The following is a 22,383-nucleotide window of genomic DNA, read 5'->3' as shown; positions in this document are numbered from 1 at the left end:
GACGCCCTCTGCTGGACTGAGTCTTTTAATCATTCGTTTTTATATGAACAGCACTAATCGGGATTTCTGGGTACCTAATGTGATGCTCATATTCAGGTTTAATAAAAGTGCCTTTCCAAATGGTCACTGTTGCGGTAATGCAGATAACTAAATTATCATTAGCACCTTGTCTAATATTCTCTATATAATAATAGTAAGATAAGTGATCCATTTGCCTAAAAGAAAGTTACAAAATATTCAGAGTCCAAATTTGCACACAAATTTGATATGGTTTGAAAGGACTTGAAGGTCTGGAAGACTGTTGTACAGGTATTGGGATCCATTATCTGAAGACCTATTACCCAGAAAGCTCTGAATTATGGGAAGGCCATCTCCCATAGACTCCATTTTAACTAATTCAAATTTTTGACAATCATTTCCTTTTTCTCTGTAATAATAAAAAAGTAGCGTATACTTGATCCTAGCTAAGAATTCACCCTTATTGAAGGTAAAACAATCCTTTTAGATTTACATTATGTTTACATTACTTTTTAGTAGACTTAAGGTATGAAGATCCAAACTACAGCTAGACCTGAGCATTTGGAAAAACAGGTCCCATGCCTGCAATATTAAAGGAGAAGAAAAGGTATAATCACTGAGGGGTGGCATATGTTAATATATATGATAATATACACGTACCTCAGACCCCTGTGAATCATATTTGACTTTTTGGCTCTTTACTTTGGCCATGGGAGGAACAAAAAGTCGGCTTTTGAAGTTTGGCTTTTCACTCAGCTAGATATGCACACCTGGACTGGGCCATAGAGAGGACCCAGTTTGGTTGGTGCAGTTTTTAGTGAACAGGTGCACTGGCACAGGGTATTAGGCAAGCAATTATAACCAATGGGGTGGGCCTAACATTTTAGCACTCTCCCAGTGATTGTACCTTAACTTCTCCTTTAAAGGCTTCCTACGAGGTTCGGCATCCTGTTAGAATCCCTTCAAAATACTTGCAATATATAAATATTGTATTTTTTCCCCTACTATTGCCCCTGACACAATAGGCCACTCCAGGTCTAAAGTTCAAAGCAGTTGCTGTCTACTCTCTTCAGCTGAAGCAATAGGCAACCTCACTTATTGCCATCTTAATGGTGACCTCACACGTAGGTGCAATATTTTGAAGGTGCAAAGACAAGGCTTCCAAACAAAAATCAGTGCTGTGGCTGCATGAGTTACCAGCGGGGACCCTGAAGTCTTTATCTAAGCATTAGTAGAAAAGAAATAAAACATCTCTGCTGTAAACTTGCTTATTTGAAGTGATTGTAACTACTGTGTAACTATCCCAGATTATGGGTAGATGGGGTAGATAGGGTACATTGACGACTTCGGTGTGTTTCCGGTGGATCTGACGTGTTGCGCCAAAACGCAGGCTTCAAATCGGATGCAACGGAAAATAAGGTAAGAAATACAAATGTCGGATCTTGTTGCAGCATTCATCCAAAACGACTGTCGGATGTAGGCGCAGCATGCAGCGTCTGCATCCGATTTGACGCCTGCGTTTTGTCGCATTGCGTCGGATCTTCCAGAAACGCACTGAAGTCACCCATGTAGTTCTACCCTTAATGGTACCTTTGTACAAAAGAATAAAAAAAAAATCTTGGAATTGCAAATGACGTAATGTCAAAAAGCATTGGGGAAAATAAATAAAAAATGAGGTTGCATCGGAAGAGGCAGTTATAATAGGAAAAGGGCAGATATATTTCCATTATACTTGTCACTGATAAGGCCTAACCTTGAATTTTACATTCTAAAAATTCCACATGTCTCAGAGAGCAGAAATCATACAATGGACAATTGCAACCTGTTTTTTGCATTTTGCACAGTTTGGGGCATTGTTAAATGACCCCTTCTATTCATGATGAAAATGCTAAGAGAGACCATTTTTTTCTTTGCATCTGGAACTTCGCAAATCTTTGCGTTCACAAAAATGAAGCTCAGTTTCAGTATACAACACTGTCCCGGTAGGTGTGCAACAGGACAGACATAGGTGTCGACTGACATACTCCCTAGCTTGCGCATCATCCAGGATATGCTAACAGCAATAGAGGACATTTATTGTACAACGCTGCAGAATACATTGGTGCTTGATAATTACATATTATTAATAATACAAGCAGGGCTCATTTTTGTCCAATGCAAGCTGTGCTCTGCACCTTGTTTGGGGATGTGGCACATGTAAAGTGTGTGGACACAAAAGGGTGCACATTTTTATCCATTAATATTCCACATTTTTAACCATTAGCAATTCCAGTCCTTGTGCCAATGCTCATTTTAGACTAGTGCTATGATAATCTTTTCGGTAAAATCTGGCTGTGCTGGTACATATATATGTTCCATGTAAGTGCTCAGTGCACTTGGTACTGAATTAAACTTTCTTGCCGTGCTCATTGTTGGAGGAATGGAATTATTTAGATCCATTTCCAGCAACTGGCATTTGATAAACATTTCAATCTTTTGGAAAGGGACATACTGTAAATAAAAGTAGATACTTTCCTATACAGGGAGACAAAAGATCAATACAGTATAATAAATGTACATTTATGTGTCCAAAAGAATTTCAGAGTGTATATGATTCCACATATACTAAGTGTTGATCTGCAGTGGAAAATAACCTTAACCAGGTCTGATATCTTTCCAAAGCTCATGCAAGAATGATTTCCGATTAAAAAAAACTAGCACTAAAAAAGAGAAAGCGCTAATTGAAAAGACATTTTATAAAATGTGGGCTCCCAATTCACAAACCCTTTTAAACCTTTTTGCAAATGGTGTGTATTCCTCTACGACGAGTGTGCAGCAGACACTTTTTAAAGGGGTAGTTTAACCATTACAAATCAGTACCGGGAAGTAATTAAACATCTTGCAGTTGGTCTTTTATTATTATTATTATTATTAACATGTATTTTTAGAGCGCCAACATCTTACGCATCGCTGTAAAATAAATGCGTTTATACAAAGAAATCACATGAATTATATACATAGAACATACAGTGTTACATAACGACTAGTAGCGGAACAAAAGGTGAGGAAGGCCCTGTGCAAAAGAGCTTACAATCTAAAAGGACAAGGTAATGAGACACAAGGTGTGGGCAAGATCAGAAATAAGCAAGATGAGTGAGTGAATAGCATATGGCTTTGCATTTGATAGCTAAACATAGGGAGTGTAGGCTTCAATAAAAGGTGTGTTTTTTAGGGATACACCGAATCCACTTTTTTGGATTTGGCCGAACCCCCGAATCCTTGACGAAAGATTCGGATGAATACCGAACTGAAACGGAATCCTCATTTGCATATGCAAATTAGGGGTGGGAAGGGGAAAACATTTTCTACTTCCTTGTTTTGTGACAAAAAGGCCCGCCCCTAATTTGCATATGCAAATTAAGATTCGGACTCGGTTCAGCCTGGCAGAAGGATTCGGCCGAATCTGAATCCTGCTGAAAAAGGCCGAATCCTGGCCAAATCCCAAACCGAAATCCTGCATCGGTGCATCCCTAGTGTTTTTAGAGATCTTTTGACAGCAGAAAGGTTGGGAGAAAGTTGGAGGAAAGTAGAGAGGCTGAAATTTCTATACCTTTGTGACTTGTTAATACAACATTAATCATTTCTAAAGTACCAGTAAACCCCCGATTCTCTAAAGAATCGTTAATGAAAGAATGGTAACAACAGTGAGGCAGCAAAATGCGATGGGTGCTGATTCACTCGGCATCCCCAGGCAGCAACTGGCGACGCTAATTTGTGGGGATGTAGAGTGAATCTGTGCCTATTGCTTGTTATTACCTATCTGCTATTAGAATTCTTAAATTTTGAGTTTATTGGTAGTAAAGTGTTACTGAAAAATTTCTTTATAAACAACATTTTTTGTGAAAATGTTCTCCTGTCCTTGAATGAGTTCTCCCTGGTGAGCTGTACTTAAAATCTTGACTTTAACATCAGATGAACGCTGCACTCTTGAAAATGCAACATAAAGTTGACCATGACCAAACACAGGCTCAGATAGGTAAATGCCGACTTTATCCAATGTTTGTCCTTGTGATTTGTTGATTGTCATGGCAAATGCAGCCTTAATGGGGAATTGTCGTCGTTTAAGTTTAAAAGGTAATTCCTGGTCAGAACTGGTAAGGTCAATTCTGGGAATCAAAACAGTATCACCGCTATGGGATCCTGTAAGCACTTCTGCCTTGATAACATTTTGTCTCATGCTCTTCACAACCAACCGTGTACCGTTACATAAACCTTGCTTAGTGTTAGGGTAGGGGCACACGGCGCGATTTCGCCGCGATTCTGCGCTCGGCGAGTTGTCGCTGCGTTTTTTAAGCCGAAATAGCTTTGCTAACTTTGGCGCTGGCGTCAATGCAAATCGCGGCGAAATCGCTGCGCTAATTCACACGCGGCGATTCTTTTTCTACTGTCGCCCGGAAACGCTCAGCGAGGCAACTTCGGACGACAATAGAAAACGAATCGCCGCGTGTGAATTAGCGCAGCGATTTCGCCGCGATTTGCATTGACGCCAGCGCCAAAGTTAGCAAAGCTATTTCGGCTTAAAAAACGCAGCGACAACTCGCTTAGCGCAGAATCGCGGCGAAATCGCGCCGTGTGCCCCTACCCTTAAGGTTTCTTAACAGCATGACTATTGTTCCTACTTTGAGTATAAGATTGTGTTGTGGTAATCCAGCATTGTTGATAGTGTTTAAATATTCTAATGGGAAGTTAAGTTTCTCACTTTCGTCTTCAGAATCAATACAGTCAGTACTCAGAAAGACACAGCTTTGTCCAGGAAGTAATGCAATCACTTGGTTGTTTATCATGTCAACATCAATATTTTTTGGAGATAATATAGCCCGTTTTGCTAAAAATGGCCACCCACGCAGGCACGCAACCGGTTCCCCTCCTAGAGTGACGCTAGCGCCGCCATTAGACAAACTTGCAAAGGAGTAGCAAGATGGCCGACGCTTATACAGACTTTAGTGGGCGGATGACAAACTCGCAGAGGAGTAGCAAGATGGCCGACGCTTATACAGACTTTAGTGGGCGGATTTGGCAGTGGGCGGATGACAAAGTCGCAGAGGAGTAGCAAGATGGCCGACGCTTATACAGACTTTCGTGCAGGTACGCAACCGGTTCCCCTCCTAGAGTGACGCTAGCGCCGCCATTAGACAAACTTGCAAAGGAGTAGCAAGATGGCCGATGCTTATACAGACTTTAGTGGGCGGATGACAAACTCGCAGAGGAGTAGCAAGATGGCCGACGCTTATACAGACTTTAGTGGGCGGATTTGGCAGTGGGCGGATGACAAAGTCGCAGAGGAGTAGCAAGATGGCCGACGCTTATACAGACTTTCGTGCAGGTACGCAACCGGTTCCCCTAGTGTGACGGTGAGCGCATCTGCCTCCCTAGATCCTAACCTTCCAGCGGTCGCCGCCTGAGTGAGCAGGAAAGAAGAGGCGGCGGGAGGCAGAAGGAGACGGTGAGCGCATCTGCCTCCCTAGATCCTAACCTTCCAGCGCATCTGCCTCCCCGATCCTAACCTGTTCTGATCCTAACCTTCCAGCACATCTGCTAATCGAAGGCCGCATCTATGTCTTTCGGCTGAAGTTGCGCGCGCATCTCATAGATCCTAACCGAAGTTGCGTGCGCATCTGCCTCCCCTCCACTCGGGACATAGATAGGCCTTCGGTTAGTATATAGGATTACGTAACAAACAAATCTGTTTTCTTGTTATCCCAGAAGGTTCAATGTTGATTAAAGAGAAAACAGTTCCTTGAGCCATATCAATGCCTTGTCCAACTTCCACTTCTAAGCATTTGTGAAATGTTAGCACTAGTGCCATGCCCCTGACACTAGTGCCATCCAATATGCTGGGTCTGAATTTATATGCATGCTGAGAACAACAGAGTCTAATTGGCTAATTAATCAATTAACCAGCGATCAAAGGGCAGAGTGTTACAAACACAAGAACCTAGTTTTGGGGCTATAAAAGTATCTCTTACTCACTGGAAATAGCAAACTGAGTTTCCTTTAAAGTGAAGTTATTATAACAATGGGTATGGCTTTGGTTGTGGGAGGGGCTTGTTTTAGCATACTCACCACACAGAGCATCCCTCCACTTTTTTCACTCCAATTCAAGCGCTGACAGAACTGCAGTAATATTTGGCAAGAGTAACATTTCCACACAAGTGAAGTTAAATGCTCATGATCCCTTTTCCCCCCACTTTGCAGGACCTTGAACCCTCAGCTCTTGTCATTAGAGGTAGTTCAACTTTTAGTATTTTATACAATGTATTCTTAGAAACTTTTCAGTTGGTCATATTCTTTGCATTTTTCCAGCTTTCAAATGTGGTCACTGACCCAACCAGGTGTGGAATGAACGACAAAACGTCAGTCATGGTAATTTCAAGAGCTGAAATTCTGATTTTTTTGTCATGATTTCAGCTCTTCTAGTGCAGAAAGCGAAATCGCGCTCTCTGTATTAGTGATGTAGCAAAATCCCCCCTGTATTCGAAAGGCAGCTCTGAGCAGCCAGGGACTCAGAAACAACCAAGGTGTGAGGCTACAAAATGTATTGTTACAATCAAGCCATGCCTGGTTTCTGGTGTAAATTGCACCCTACTAACCAGTTGGAGAGCCGCTGAACTAAAAACGAAATAATTCTAACACCTCCAAAAATTAAAAATACAGACTAAATGCAAATGATCTCAGAATATCACATTATATAAAGATATATCCTGCACGTGACGTCTATGGTCATCTTAAAGCATCTTTTTCAGTGCTGTGCGTTGTGTAATGTCAAAACAAAAGTTCCTCCATCTGTATGTCGTTGACAGTTGGTGACAATCTATTATTTTTAGATTTTAGCCCTACATTCCTGATAGGAATTCTGAGGCTCTCAAAATTTTCAGCATGCCCTGAAGGCTAAAAGTATAGTAAAAGTACCTGCAAACTTTCTTTATTCTAAAATGCTTACAGCTTACAAACACAGGACTAAAGGGCACATTTGACGGCAGCTATAATTCCTTATTGTTACGTCTGATTTGAATCATTAGGTAAAGTTGCAGAAAAAACTGTATGATGTCTGGAGGCATCAAGAAATGTCACGACCAGATGCATCATCCTTTGTCCTTTGAATAGTATCAGCCACATATTCTGTTCTGAACTTGCCCTTTGTGGAAAGGTGATGGGCAAACAGACTGAATGTCTCTTATATTTTCAAGCAAAAGACAATCTGCAACTATAACAATGAACACATTAACTATGGTCCTATCAGGGTTTGTTTTGGTTTTAAAGTTTCTTCCTACAAAACCAAATAACTAAAGTACTGTATATAACTGATTCTATATCAAGTTTTGGATCACAATGCAAATTCATCCAGCTTAGTTTTTGACTCCAGGCCCAGATTTGTGGTGAGGCCACAAAGGCCCGCGCCTAGGGCGGCAAAAATTAGGGGCTGCAAGCCGCACAGCCGCTTTCCAGGGAGCAATGGGGAGCACAGCTCCCCAGCGATCCGGTGCTGGCGCGCACGCTCGCGGGGAGGGGGGTATGTGGTTGGGCACTAGGGCTGGGCACCAGGGCCGCGTCGTCTCTGGGTGCCCGCCCACTAAATCCGGCGCTGTTTGAGTCCCCAGAGAAACAAGACTAACAAATGGTAGTGTGGAAAAAACCCATATGTACAATATTTATTCAGCTCAAAAAATTTGTAAAACTAAAAAATCTAAAAGCTGCCAAGTTCATGTAGAAATCAACAGGAGCAGTCAATGGCAAATTTTAAGCATTTTTCCAATGTGAGTTTTTCAAACGATTAAAAAAACAGTACAAATTTGAGGTATCCAAAAAATTGTTTCATGAATTTTCATTATTTTTTCACATATACAAACTGTATATATGAAAATGTCAGCATTACGTAGTCATTTATATAAGGTTGTGGGATTGCACTTAAAGGTGTACTTAAAGGTGCACTTAAAGGTCCTCTGCACTCAACCCATTATCAATATATTTAAGACAGAGACATTTTGTGCATACTGCTACTGAAAAATGCCTTACCCTTTAAACAACACAGGGATTGTTTGTCCATATATTGCAATATATTTAAGCTGGCCAACTACGTCAAAGTCATCCAATATCTGGCCAGACCTACGCTCAATTTTCATCGGATTCATTAAGAATTCTATTGCTTTAGCATACATTTTACAAAGGGACTACGTTTTACCTGCAACTTACTTGCTGCTTTCAAAGTAAAACTCCCAAACTTGGCTGCCCTTTTATTAGACACCAGTGGAATCATCTGACTATAGTTGGAGGGGGTGGGAGCTACAACATGGAGCTGGTCACTGCTCCTGTATAACTATAACAAACAAGGGAAAGTTGTGCTCACCACTAATTTTAAAAACCATTAGGGGGGGTGCAATGAGGCTGTGACCACAAAATACATATAGACAAATAGAGTCCTCTGCACTCAACCCATTATCAATATATTTAAGACAGAGACATTTTGTGCATACTGCTACTGAAATATAAATAATGATAATGGGTTGAGTGCAGAGGACTCTTGTATTTGTCTATATGTATTTTGTGGTCACAGCCTCATTGTACCCCCGCCTAATGGATTTAAAAATTAGTGATGAGCACAACTTTCCCTTGTTTTTTATACTTAAAGAAACAGTAACACCAAAAGATGAAAGTATTTTAAAGTAATGCAAATACAATGTCCTGTTGCTCTGCACTGGTGAAACTGGTGTGTTTGCTTCAGCAACAGTACTTTAGTTTATATAAACACGCTACTGTGTAGCCATGGGGGCAGCAATTCAAAGATGAAAAAGGAGAAAAGGCACAGGATACTCAGCATTTTACCAGTGCAGGGCAACGGTACATTACATTGTCATTCCTTTAAAACACTTTGGTTTTTTGGTGTTACTGTTCCTTTAACAGCAGATGCAAGTTTCCTGCTCTATTAATATGTTTTTCTGATTTTTTCTAGAATCCATTACTGGACTTTTTTTGGTACTAGTATCTATATTTTCTATTCCCAATAGCTCTATTTAGGGCGTTGTAAGATTTCACCTCCTCTGTTGCAAAGCACGAAACACAACAGGGAGCAGTTTGGCAGCTGCAACTGGCACAGGAATGATCTTATTTCATGCAGCACTCCAGTGAGCCAGTAATTTGTGAATTATTAGCCATTATCATCCTAGTAATTATCAGTATTTTAAACCCTTGGCTTCTGGCTTTTGGTGATACATTGTGTATTTTGCCCTTAAGGAACTTGCATATCTCAATTTGAAGTTTTCATGGTTTGCCCTGGGTTTAGCCCAAAAATCCGACTTTTCCGGGGTTTATGGGCAAAAACTCAAAAAATTTGAGCAATTCAGGTTTTTGCTTGACTTTATCAATTAATAAATAAGCTAACATCGGGCATGGGAGTTTGGTCGTTTTGTTTTTTTTTTTTTTAAATAAAATATGAGATAAATTCCACAAATAGCTTTTCTTCAAATCTTTCCAGAACGTATAGAGGGACATAACAAAAAGTTATTATTCCATGTTTTCAATACAGCTGCCTCACTGATTGCACAAACCTGGAAACAGCCTGTAACACCAAACATACAGCATCTCATCTTACAACTAAAGGTTAGAGAGAGCATGGAGAGAATGGCGGCATATACACCTGAAGCCAGCTTCAAATGCGCACAAATATGGGATCCTTGGCATCCTACCCAGGACATACAGGAGTGATATTCCCTTAAGACCAGACAGTTTTTTTTTTGTCTTAGGACAAGTCTATTATTCCTTTTAAGGGTTGATTACCCGTTATAACACCATGTACCAAATCTATATTCTTAGCACGATCCATGTACAAATTATCTGTATTTCTCTATTCTTTCATCTATAATCTTTCTCCTTTTCCTTCTACATATGAGTATAATGTTCAGGATGTAATTTTTCCTCATTGTGTTAATCGTGCTGATTCAACGATTTACATAGCTCTTATGTGTCACTGAGCATGTAGATCTTGGCTTTGTTTGTATTTTTACTATATCTAAGCACAATAAACCTGCAAATTTAAAAAAAAAAAATGAGATAAATTCGTATTTTAGTCAATAACCTACATGTTGTGGGTTTTAGACTACATGTGGTGGATGCCCCACTTTTTTGCGCTAGCGTTTTTTATGCAGGTGGGAAAAAAGCACATTGACTCCCCTGACAGGCACAGGGTTGGCCTTTATGCAGCTACACTGAGTGGAGAGCAAGTATTCAATAGCATAAATTGTAACTGTCGGTGAAGCTGCACAAAGGAGCAGATCCTCTTTTCTCTGCCTGGGTGCAAAATGTAGGCCAAGAAAAGCAGATCCATATTCTATATGTGCCATTAGCCTTAAACTGTCGTTATGGAAGCATACAATACAGTGTAACCACCATGATGATGATAAGTAATTGAAATGGGTAGCAATGCAGGCAGCAGTCTGAATTTTACCCCCTATAATTTACTGACTATAGTTTCTGTTGTTGTGTTCTATATTAGAACTAAGGATGAAATGATGTGGATCATTAACTATTAAAATATTGCACATCTTGGGGCTGTTTACTTATAATGTGGCCTATGCTTGGCACTTGGCTATTGAAGGTTATCATAAATATCTGTTCATTTAAAAACAGTCCAAAATCATACAGGCAGGTTACTTGTTGGCTCCTGATGAAACTGTCCCTAGTGTATGTGGACATAGACCATAGATTGTAAGCTCTACTGGGACAGGGTTTGAATATCTTATTAAAATGTCATGATATGCTGCTGCTTTATAAATAAATTGTAATAATCCTGTTCAGAATTGTTATTCTTAGGATGTAAAGGGACATTATACATTTTTATATAAGTGTTATGAGTATTTGGGGCCATCTACAAACAATGCTTTGCATCAGAATCAAACTTCAAGAAGTCTACAGTGTCTGGAGGTTTTGAAGCAAATATTAAGTTATTTGTTGGGTTAAGTTAAAAATATATTATATAATAAAGGTAACTGAGTAGCATTAAGAAAATCAGTCATTAAAAAAACAAAATGATAGTCCTCTTAAATTAAATCTATAATACTCTGTGACATAATGAGTGGAGAAATAACATTGTTTCATTGTAAGTATACACAAGCCACTTGTTTGCTGTCAGTGTCAGAATAATTTTGTTTTTATTAACCATAGATGCACAAGGCACTGTTTATACAAAGGCTCCCTCAGATTATTTTGTTGATATATACTGCCATCTGGTGTTCCATTTACAAACTTACCTGTGGTTCACAATGCTGCTTTGCAAAGAAGAGATGCATTTTGCACAGATGTCTTGTTCATCAAAATTATTAGGAGTATATTAAAAAATGACACACATGTTTCCATGTAAGTAAAAGCTGACATTTCCAACATCTAAGAGTGACAACAAGGGGATCTCTCTTTGGTAGTGACGAGCAAAACGGGCACATTTTATTTTGCTAAAAATTTCCTGAAACCATAACATTTCATTGAAATGAACTGCAGTGAAACCATTTTTTTTTTCAGGATGGGTTTAGCACAGGCAGGGCCGGAACTAGGGGTAGGCAGAGTAGGCATGTGCCTAGGGCGCAAAGCTAGGGGGGGGACCAGGTACTTACCTTATCTGCCGTCTACCCCTAGTCCAGTCCCCTCTCTCCTTGTCAGTCGTGCACTCGTTGAAGCGTGAGCGTCAATTCACGCATGCGCGCTTTGATGCGTGCGAGCTTCACTTTGCGCATGCGCACTAGCGTTGATTTGCGCATGCGCACTCCCAACCTGGTGCCGTGACCAGCCTGGTTGCCTAGGGTGCCTGGCGGGTCTGGCCCGGCTCTGAGCACAGGGTTACTGCTTCCTCCAAATTACCCTTTCAAATGGCAAAAAAAATGTTGGATGTGCTGGCCTTGGATGCAAGCAGCAAAGTCAGTTGTGTTGGACTGGGATGCCTGGGTCCACCAGAAAACCTTAGAGTGGGCCCATTTATCAAACTATTATTCCTCCTCTGCTCACTCAACCTCTTTATTCTCCTAGTCTTTTATATTTACTTACTATATTCTTCCATTTTTAAGCATTTTTCCCATAAAGAAACAGCGAATGACCATGAAATAGGCCAAATGTTTAGCAGCATGAGGGCCCAACACTGATGCGACACTGATTGTGACATAGGAATGCCACAAGCAAAGTTCACTTATACTTATTCTGTGGTCTGTAATACTTATTGGGACAATAAGTACTTTACCAAGTTACACATATATAATGATACTTATATGTGTAATTGGATTAAGGATTTAGGGGCAAATTTACTAAAGGGCGAAGTGACTAACGCGGGCAGAAATTCACCATAGTGACTTAATTTCGGTACATCGACGATTTACTAATGGTTGCTGTTGTAACATCGCTAGCGAAGGAGATAGACTCTAGCGGTACTTCGCTCCCTAACGCCTGGCGAATTTGGGCTCTGGCGAATGGACGTAACTACACAAATTCAATGAGATGCAGATTTTACTGAACGTTACATCTTGCGCCAGACTTGCCTTCGCCACCTCAGACCAGGCGAAGTGCAATAGAGTAGATAGGACTTCCTCAAAAAAATAGTTGAAAATATTTCTAAGTCCCAAAAAACGCTAGCGTCTTTTCCTTTTTTCAGGGTGATAGGCTGCAAAAGAGCGTAAATTTTTTTTGAGGTAACCTGCTTCCCCCCTACATTTCCTAACATAAACTATACACTGGGCATATGTGTAGGGCAATATAACAACTTTATTTTATTTAGGTTTCGCGGGCTTGTGTAGTGTAATGTTTTTGCTACAACATATACGTAACTCTAGTGCAACTTTGCCAGCGTTCGGCACCCTGGACGCAACTTCGGATTTTAGTGAATTAGCGTTGTCCTGGTAAATCTAATATGCAATGCACAAAGGGACTGTCCCATTAAAATTGCAACATGAAAGCACAAAATAATGGTGGGGATAAGTCAGTGCTCTGTGTGATACTGTCCTCAGAATATAGCAGCCTTTTATAATCACATTCCTTACAAAGAATTGCATTAGGATGTCTACCGCTTACATTTCTCTTAAAAAAAGTACGAATGGAAAATTATCCTGCACGATCCACTAAAAAAAATCATTTATCTTTTGATGATTTGTCTAATTCTTTTCCTAATCAAAAGAACATCAGACCAGCTCTTTCTTTCTCCTGACAACTTCCTTGACTAAATGGTGGTCAGAAAAGTTCGGAATTGACCAGCAGATGGTGCTGTTGTAAAAAAATCCATTAATTTTAACAGTACATGTATCCTTTAATATCTTGGAATTACATTGCAATTGTACATTGCAAAAGTTGGAATAGCAATTTTACATTCACTTATTTTAAAGGTTTACTTATCCTTTAAGGATTGTTACCCTATCAATCATGAGTGGATAGCTTGGTAATGTTTATGCTGTTATCTGTAATGTTGCATTACTGTGTAAGGAAATTGCATTCTTTGTGAGTTGCATTGAAAATAAAGTTGGAGGTGAAGCAGATCTTTCACTGGGTGATATCTTTGGAGAGTTCTCTCTAGAAAGATAACTTCATTTCATCTGACCCTAGTTGGCCAAAACCTTTATTTTGATCAAAATGGGGCACATAAATCGTTATTCTTAGCAGAGCATATGCCTTTTCATGCAATTAGCTGAGGCTCTCGTGCCAGAGGGCATGCCTAGCAACAAATACGAAACAAATGGGGTCCCTATATGAAAAGCACAGACACAGTATCGTATCTACATCTTTTTATTTGTGTAAACACTGAGGTAGTTCCCCCGCAAGGTGGCTACGTGCCGCGTCACAGCGCTAAAAATAAAGCGGTGACGCCACAGTCTCGCGAGATGCGATCTATGACGTCGGGATTATCTGTCTGGCAGGAGCCAAGGAGCTGGATATTAACTGCGTTGCGGGACGTTTAAGAAGAGATCGGGGACTGCGGGCTGTGTTGCCAAAATTGAGGCTGTCCCGCGAAAAGTGCTACATTTGGGCGGTATGTGTGACATTTAAGCAACACGCAACAATAGATCTGTTTCAGGCAATGCACCAGTAATAATAATGATAATAATAATGATGATGATGATTTTCGTATGTGTTGAATGTTATATGATAGCAAAGCAGTGTAAGCAGCAGCTGTAAGTGAAATAGTGCCCATAGCAGCCGCAGCAGCTCATAGAGAATAGTGTATAGATGGCTGTGTATTGTACAGTGTATTACAGTCTCCTGTGCATTTGCTCGAAACATTGCTGAACATCTGAAACCTTTCTTAGGCCTCCCCAGCTGTGCCTTCTAGATAATCACATGGCAGGACAATTCCCCGTGCACTTGCTGTGTGCATGTCACCCCCAGCCCTTAATATACAGCCCACTCTTATAGTCTAACCTGTCCCCAGCAGTTGTAGAACTGCATCTCTCCTGCTTGTAGTGATGTCATAGCTGGGGGCCACACTCACTAAGGGGGTAATTTACTAAACTTTGAATGCAAAAATCATGAAAAATTTGTGATTTTTTTTCCCCCCCGGAATTTATTATACCCCGTATCAGAAAATCCAGCATCTCAGACCTGTCGAGGTTGCATATAAGTCAATGGGAGAAGTCCCAATGATTATTTGATGTGCGCTGGGTTTCGGTCTATCCCCCGAAGTTTTTCAGGCAAAAACTTTAGTTTTCGTGTGAAAAATCCGAAAAAGATCGTATGAAAAATCAGAAAAAAAATGTGAAAATCTCAATTTTTTCCCGCAAAGCAGAATTTAGGGGAAAATGCAATAATAAATAAGCCTATAAAACCCGAGCGGATTTTATCGGAGTTTGTAGAAGAAAATATTGTGATAAATAACCCCCTAAGCGTTCTGCATATAAAGCATGCGTTACTGACTGTTACTTTTTATACCGCCTTGTGCCCATTTGCTGTTGTGTATATTTTTGCTTTATTCATTGGGTATCCCTCTGCAAAGTGTTCGTGCATACTTCTGTGTCCTAACACAGTTTTGTTGCACCTCCCGTGTTTTTGCATTTGATGTATACAAGCATTGTAATGTGATTGTCTGGTACTTGTTATTGAAGCCGTCTCTCCGGCTGTTACGACACTTGGATATTCCATTGCCATAGTTGTGGGTGCTTGGGATATAAGGTGCTCAAGAACACTTTGGGTGTGAGTTTATGGGAGTTATTTACTAAACTCTGAATGCAAAAAAAAAAAAAAAAAACAGAAAATCCGGCATCTCAGACCTGTTGGGGTTGCATATAAGTCAATGCAGTGTCTGACTGGCCCACTGGAATACCAGAAAAAATCCCGGTGGACCCAGGTGTCAGTAGGCCTTCATGCTGCTAAACATTTGCCTATTTCTTGGCCATTCCTTATTTCTATGAGAAAGAGGCCAAATAGTTGGAATAATAAATTACAGTATGTAAAGAAGAGACTAGAGGTTGAGTAAGGAGAGGAACAATAATAGTACTGAAAGTAGACCCCTGGCCCAATGTTTTTTGGTGGGCCAGTCTAAGGTTTTTGAGTGGGCCCCTGGTCCAAGGTTTTTTTGGTGGGGCCCTAGTTTAAGGTTTATGGGTGGCCCCTGGTCTTCCAGTCCGACACTGAGTCAATGTGAGAAGTCCCAATGATTTTTTGATGTGCACTAGGTTTCATGCAATACCCCGAAGTTTTCGGGCAAAAATCTTTTGAGTTTTCGTGGTGAAAAAATCGTGAAAATCGGATGAAAAATCCCAAAAAATTTGTTAAAATTGATTTTTTTTTCCCGCAAAGCAGACTTTCGGGAAAATGCAATAATAAATAAGCATGGATTTGATCGGAGTTTGTAGCAGAAGTTTGGGTGGGGATTCCTGTCACGGTTCTACAACCTATTGTTAGGTTGATTGGTTTCTGCTAAAATTGCCCAGTAGGTTAGTTTGTCTGACTGTGCTGTTAGCCTGTAAACTTCACAGGGCCAGCAATTAGAAAGTTATGTTTTAGACTTTTCTTCCAGTCCAGGGCCACCTCGGTTCTTTACTGCAGGGATCTGTACCTCTGATGATGCCTCCAGTAGCTCCCCATCTTTCCAAATGCTCTTGGCTGTTGTCATTTTCCACAGTTTAGGAGCTGAGACAAAATATTAAATGTGTATTTATTGTATAAAATTCATGATTTTTGGCTCATAAGTACAGGTATAAGATCCCTTATCCAGAATGTGCGGGACCTGGGGGTTTTCTGATAATGGATCTTTCCATAATTTGGATCTTTATACATTGACTACTAGAAAATCATGTAAACATTAAATAAACCCAATAGGCTGGTTTTGCTTCCAATAGGGATTAATTATATCTTAGTTTGGATCAAGTACAAGATACTGTTTTATTTTTACTGAGAAAAAGGACATTTTGTTTTTTTTTTAATTGGATTATTTGGATCAAATGGAGTCTACAGGAGCCATTCCGTAATTCAGAGCTTTCTGGATAACAGATCCCATACCTGTAATACTTTCACATTACATGACAGACACTAAAGCCTGTATAAGAATTGATAAATAACAAACCTCGTGACATTAGCGTCTATGACAGATGTAACCTATTTTTGCAAATATGTCTCGAATATTTGTAATTCTGTGCTTTAGATTCTAGTGGTTTCATGTGAGAGACAGAGAGAGAGGTTGTCATTCAAGCAATACCTTCTCTACAGGCTTAATTTTCACTTAACACGAAACATAAAGTAACAAGGAAGTTATTTTTCTGCACATTAAACATTTCTATGCATATAGTGAATAATCTGCAACTGATACTGAAGCTTTCTTGGAGGAGACAAAGATGTAGTAAATATGTCTGAACAATGCTTCACAAGGCAATGGGGATGAACTACCACAAGAACCTCACCAAACAAAAACCATTGCCCCGAAGGGAACAAAACACAAGAGTGATCACTGTCCTGAATACTCCTTGAAAGCTTTATCTGTGCGGCTGATTATATTTGCTGCACTACTGTTTCTGACCCCTGAAAAAAATGTAGCAAAGGACAGTGGATTACCAGAACTGGAGGAGAACTGATTTTTACTACATTGTTTTAAATGAGTTACATAGAACAAAAAGCTTTAAACAAAACCTGCTTTACATAGTTACATACAGTAGTTAAATTGGGTTGAAAAAAGACAAATTCCATCAAGTCCAACCCCTCCAAATGAAAACCCAACATCGATACACACACCCTCCCTACTTTCACATCAATTCTATATACCCATATCTATGCTAACTATAGAGTTTAGTATCACAATAGCCTTTGATATTATGTCTGTCCAAGAAATCATCCAAGCCATTCTTAAAGGCATTAACTGAATCAGCATCACAACATCACCCGGCAGTGCATTCCACAACCTCACTGTCCTGACTGTGAAGAACCCCCTACGTTGCTTCAAATGAAAGTTCTTTTCTTCTAGTCTAAAGGGGTGGCCTCTGGTACGGTGATCCACTTTATGGGTAAAAAGGTCCCCTGCTATTTGTCTATAATGTCCTCTAATGTACTTGAAAAGTGTAATCATGTCCCCTTGCAAGCACCTTTTTTTCAGAGAAAACAACTCTAACCTCTACCCTCATAATTTAAGTCTTCCACACCTCTAACCAATTTAATTGCACATCTCTGCACTCTCTCCAGCTCATTTATATCCCTCTTAAGGACTGGAGTCCAAAACTGCACTGCATACTCCAGATGTGGCCTTACCAGGGACCTATAAAGAGGCATAATTATGTTTTTATCCCTTGAGTTAATGCCCTTTTTTATGCAAGACAGAACTTTATTTGCTTTAGTAGCCACAGAATGACACTGCCCAGAATTAGACAACGTGTTATCTACAAAGACCCCTAGATCCTTCTCATTTAAGGAAACTCCCAACACACTGCCATTTAGTGTATAACTTGCATTTATATTATTTTTGCCAAAGTGCATAACCTGCATTTATCAACATTGAACCACATTTTCCAGTTTGCTGCCCAGTTTTCCAGTTTAGTCAAATCACTCTGTAAAGCGGCAGCATCCTGCATGGAACCTATAGTTCTGCACAATTTAGTATCATCTGCAAAAATAGAAACAATACTTTCAATGCCCACCTCCAGGTCATTAATAAACAAGTTGAAAAGCATTTGCTTTTATCATTGCATAAAACAGTTTGGGGTTAGACACTCGTTTAATATATAGTATTTTTTATTACCGTCCTACTGCTTTGAAAAAAGTAGACCGCACTGTTTGAGGGGAAATAGAACGAAGCAAATATTGTAAAGAAACTAATATGTAAGGGGTTTGGTGCGCTCAGTCAATACTCTGTCCCCAATACCTAGATAAGAAAAAGGTATATAGTGCATTACAGCCAATATATCCTTATTAAAAAATGCTAAACGGAACTACTCACAATTTTGAATTGATTAATAGGCATTGGGTTGGCTCACTCGCGCTGGAATCAGTCTTTGGTTCACACCTGCGACAGACAACTATAATGGTGCAATATTGTTAAAGTAGCAAAGGTTTTTTTGGAGTTGGTAGTACTCACCGAGTGTCGGTTACGTATAAGCGTTTCTTAGGTGTGTGTTTGCAGCGCAGAATGCCGTCTCGCACTAGGTGTCTAGCGCGCGGTGATGGAGTCTTCACTTTCCGCGTTGTTCCTTGGCGCTATGGATGTTATTAGCCGCAGTGTTCCGGTATGATCGGTGAGTGCAGATCGATAGCTCCAATTTAAAACTTGGCTGTCAGCACGATGAATGGTGCATTCCTAGATGTCACTTACATGCGCCTCTGTAGCTGGGAGTCTTTCGGCGTGCTGGTGTAGATTCACCAGCGGTGTATTTGAAGCAGTGTACAAAAATTCTTAAGACTTCAAGGGGGATAGTAATCGACTTGGCTAGCAAATATAATAAAATTATTTATTTATTTCAACAAATAAAAGCCCAACGCGTTTCGTATATCATATACTTCATCAGGGGTCGATGAAGTATATGATATACGAAACGCGTTGGGCTTTTATTTGTTGAAATAAATAAATAATTTTATTATATTTGCTAGCCAAGTCGATTACTATCCCCCTTGAAGTCTTAAGAATTTTTGTACACTGCTTCAAATACACCGCTGGTGAATCTACACCAGCACGCCGAAAGACTCCCAGCTACAGAGGCGCATGTAAGTGACATCTAGGAATGCACCATTCATCGTGCTGACAGCCAAGTTTTAAATTGGAGCTATCGATCTGCACTCACCGATCATACCGGAACACTGCGGCTAATAACATCCATAGCGCCAAGGAACAACGCGGAAAGTGAAGACTCCATCACCGCGCGCTAGACGCCTAGTGCGAGACGGCATTCTGCGCTGCAAACACACACCTAAGAAACGCTTATACGTAACCGACACTCGGTGAGTACTACCAACTCCAAAAAAACCTTTGCTACTTTAACAATATTGCACCATTATAGTTGTCTGTCGCAGGTGTGAACCAAAGACTGATTCCAGCGCGAGTGAGCCAACCCAATGCCTATTAATCAATTCAAAATTGTGAGTAGTTCCGTTTAGCATTTTTTAATAAGGATATATTGGCTGTACTGCACTATATACCTTTTTCTTATCTAGGTATTGGGGACAGAGTATCGACTGAGCGCACCAAACCCCTTACATATTAATTTAGTATAACTTTGCGGATCAGGTGGACCCGCATAAACCCTTTGGTGCAGAAAGCAAGAACTTGTACATAATTTGGACTGAGCGCAGCACTCACAACTACTGCATATACATTGTAAAGAAACTGCCTTAAAGGGGAAGTAAACCCAATAATACCGTTTTGTATAGTTAAGGGAAATGTAATTGCGAACGACCAATAAAGTCATTACAAATGTTTGCTGTTTATAGAGTTAATTGTAATTAAAAAGTTATTGAAATCTACCTCTACCCACAAACTTTTAAAACAATGTAGTAGAAGCCATCAAGCAATGGCATCCAATAGAACACCTGAAAATACCCTTCTTTAGGTAAGCATTAAAACCACTGCAGGCATTTTGATTTTGAAGAAACCAACATAACACCCATGCATACCCTGTTGTAACAGACGTGTGAAGAAGCATGCAAGGCTGATCATTCTGCTACATTGTTTCAAGAGACTGAACTATCAGTGGGAAATACAAATTAAAGGGGTTTGTTCACCTTCCAAACAGTTTTTCCAGTTCAGTTATTTTCAGATTTTTCACCAGAATTAAAGACTTTTCAATTACTTTCCATCTTTTATTTTTTATTGTTTTTCCAAAATTGAGGTTTAAAGTTGAATGTTCCTGCTTCTGGTGTTTGAGTCTGGCAGTTTAGTAATTCAGGTGCAGACTCCAAACTGTTACAATTTTGTAACATTTAGTTGAAACGTAGTTTTCAGCAGCATCTCTGGAGTATTAGCAACTATTGTATTAATTCCAGCAGCTGTCTTTAATGGAACTCAGGGATTCTGCTCAGCAGAGAAAAAGATAAGAAATGTATCAATTTAGAACAGTTAAAGTCGCCGGCCCCCACTTAGAGATGCTTTAGAAAGACTTAAAGGGCACCTATTGGGCCAAAATATTTCCCCAAACAAAAAAAAACTAGTCGCCCGCACCTTTGGTTGGGCAAAATATTTTTGCCCAACAGGTGCCCTTTAAGGTGAAGAATGAAACTTTACACTTTAATATTAGAAAAATGGTTAAAAATAGAAAGTGATTGAAAAAAAGTCTTATTTCTGTTCTGTAAACAACTGAACTGAAAAAAGTGTTGGAAGGTGAACAACCCCTTTAAGAAAATATATGTTGGCTCTGCATTGGCTACCATTTTGCTTGCACAGAGAATCAACTTTAGACACGTCTCTGTCAATTGTGTGTGCTGTATAAAGTCACCTATTAAAGGGGACTTTTTGCTCAGGTATAAAAAGTTGTAAAATAAAAAATAAAAAAAGCCTTCTTGCTGACTTTGATTGTGAATTCCAAGACTGAAGGAAACACTATTTTAACAAATTTAAATTCTGTCCGTGAAGTCTTTAATTTGGAATTATTTCTTAGGGTGACGGGTCCCCTTGATCACTCTTCCCCTAATTACTTGTGCCTTGACTAGCAGATATTGCACAACAGCAGTTTGTTTATTGAAAACACGTTAAACAGTGGGCAGCTTTATGGGCCTTGTTTCTTGAGTGTTTACCTTCTGCAGTTATGTTCGGCCCATATAAGCTAGTTTAATTTATTGTGAGTCTTCCTTCTGCTCCTGGTAAAATTTGCCCATAGTTGCTCTGTAGAGCCAGGCCATGTGCTTTCTGTCTGCCAGAATTTGGAATCTCACCATTTCCCTCTCTATTCTTTACTGGCTGTCCTGATAATAAGAATTGTAAATCCAATCTTCTCAGCTTTTTTGAATGTAGTATAGTTTATTTGGATGTTTTTAATTTGCCATATCTTGATGAATTTTTGCTGCCTGTAGTATTTTTAGATAAGTATCTGTTCTATTTTAAATGCTCTAGTAGTGTGGAGATCACAAAGCTCAATGCCCTCTGACTGGCTTCAAACTTTTACTTTTATTATAATAGCCAAGGTTGGTAGATAACCGAGCCTTGGCATGTACAGGTGTGGGACCTGTTATCCAGAATGCTCGGACCTGGGGATTTCTGGATACCAGATCTTTATATAATTTGGAATTACATACATTAAGTCTGCTAGAAAATCATGTTAACATTAAATAAACCCAACAGACTGGTTCTGCTTCCAATAAGGATTAATTTTATTTTTGTTTGGATCAAGTACAAGGTACTGTTTTATTACTACAGAGAAAATTTCTTCGAAATTTGGATTGTTTGGATAAAATGGAGTCTAGAGGGTTTTCGTTTCTATATTTTAAACCTTCACTTCTCTATTGAAAAGTGACACCTAATCCCCAATGTTTTGTACCTGTGAGCAACATTCAAATGTATAAAAAGTTGCAGAGCAACACAAGCATGAAAATAGTTCCTGGGGGCTAGTGGCAGAACTACCAGGTGTGCAGGGGCACCAGGGCCCGGGCCCTTGCAACCTTTATGGGGTATATCAAAATATACATTTAATGTAAATATAAGTAGTACATCGGTAGGGCGCTGCGTGACGTTGCTGGTGGCGCACTGCGTCCAATTGTGCACCGCACCCATGTGGCAGTAGAAGTAGTAGTGCCGGGTGCTTCCCAGGGGGGAGTGGGAAGCTGTCCTTGGAGGAAGTGAGGAAATCCTATAAACAGCCGATCAATTAGGAGCAGGCATGTGTTACCAGTGCTCCCGGGTGCTGCTGGAGGAGCATTGGCCAACGAGGGGCAGAATTGGGGTTCACTCGTCTCTTCTAAGTTCTACTC

General features: G+C 39.9%; 1 protein-coding gene across 2 annotated transcripts in view; it reads left to right on the top strand.

Moving 5' to 3' along the window:
- The first annotated feature begins 13,877 nt into the window (after positions 1–13,877).
- Positions 13,878–22,383, top strand: part of clock.L (clock circadian regulator L homeolog) — a 55,975-nt gene continuing 47,469 nt past the window's right edge. The window contains exon 1 of one of the 2 annotated variants that reach the window (XM_041575932.1): positions 13,878–14,044. The gene's annotated coding sequence lies outside the window, so the exon portion shown is untranslated. 2 annotated transcript variants of the gene reach the window in all.

This window comes from Xenopus laevis, chromosome 1L, assembly GCF_017654675.1.
Source record: "Xenopus laevis strain J_2021 chromosome 1L, Xenopus_laevis_v10.1, whole genome shotgun sequence".
Taxonomy (NCBI): Eukaryota; Metazoa; Chordata; class Amphibia; order Anura; family Pipidae; genus Xenopus; species Xenopus laevis.
The sequence above is the reverse complement of the archived record's forward strand: the minus strand, read 5'-3'. Positions and strand labels throughout refer to the sequence as shown.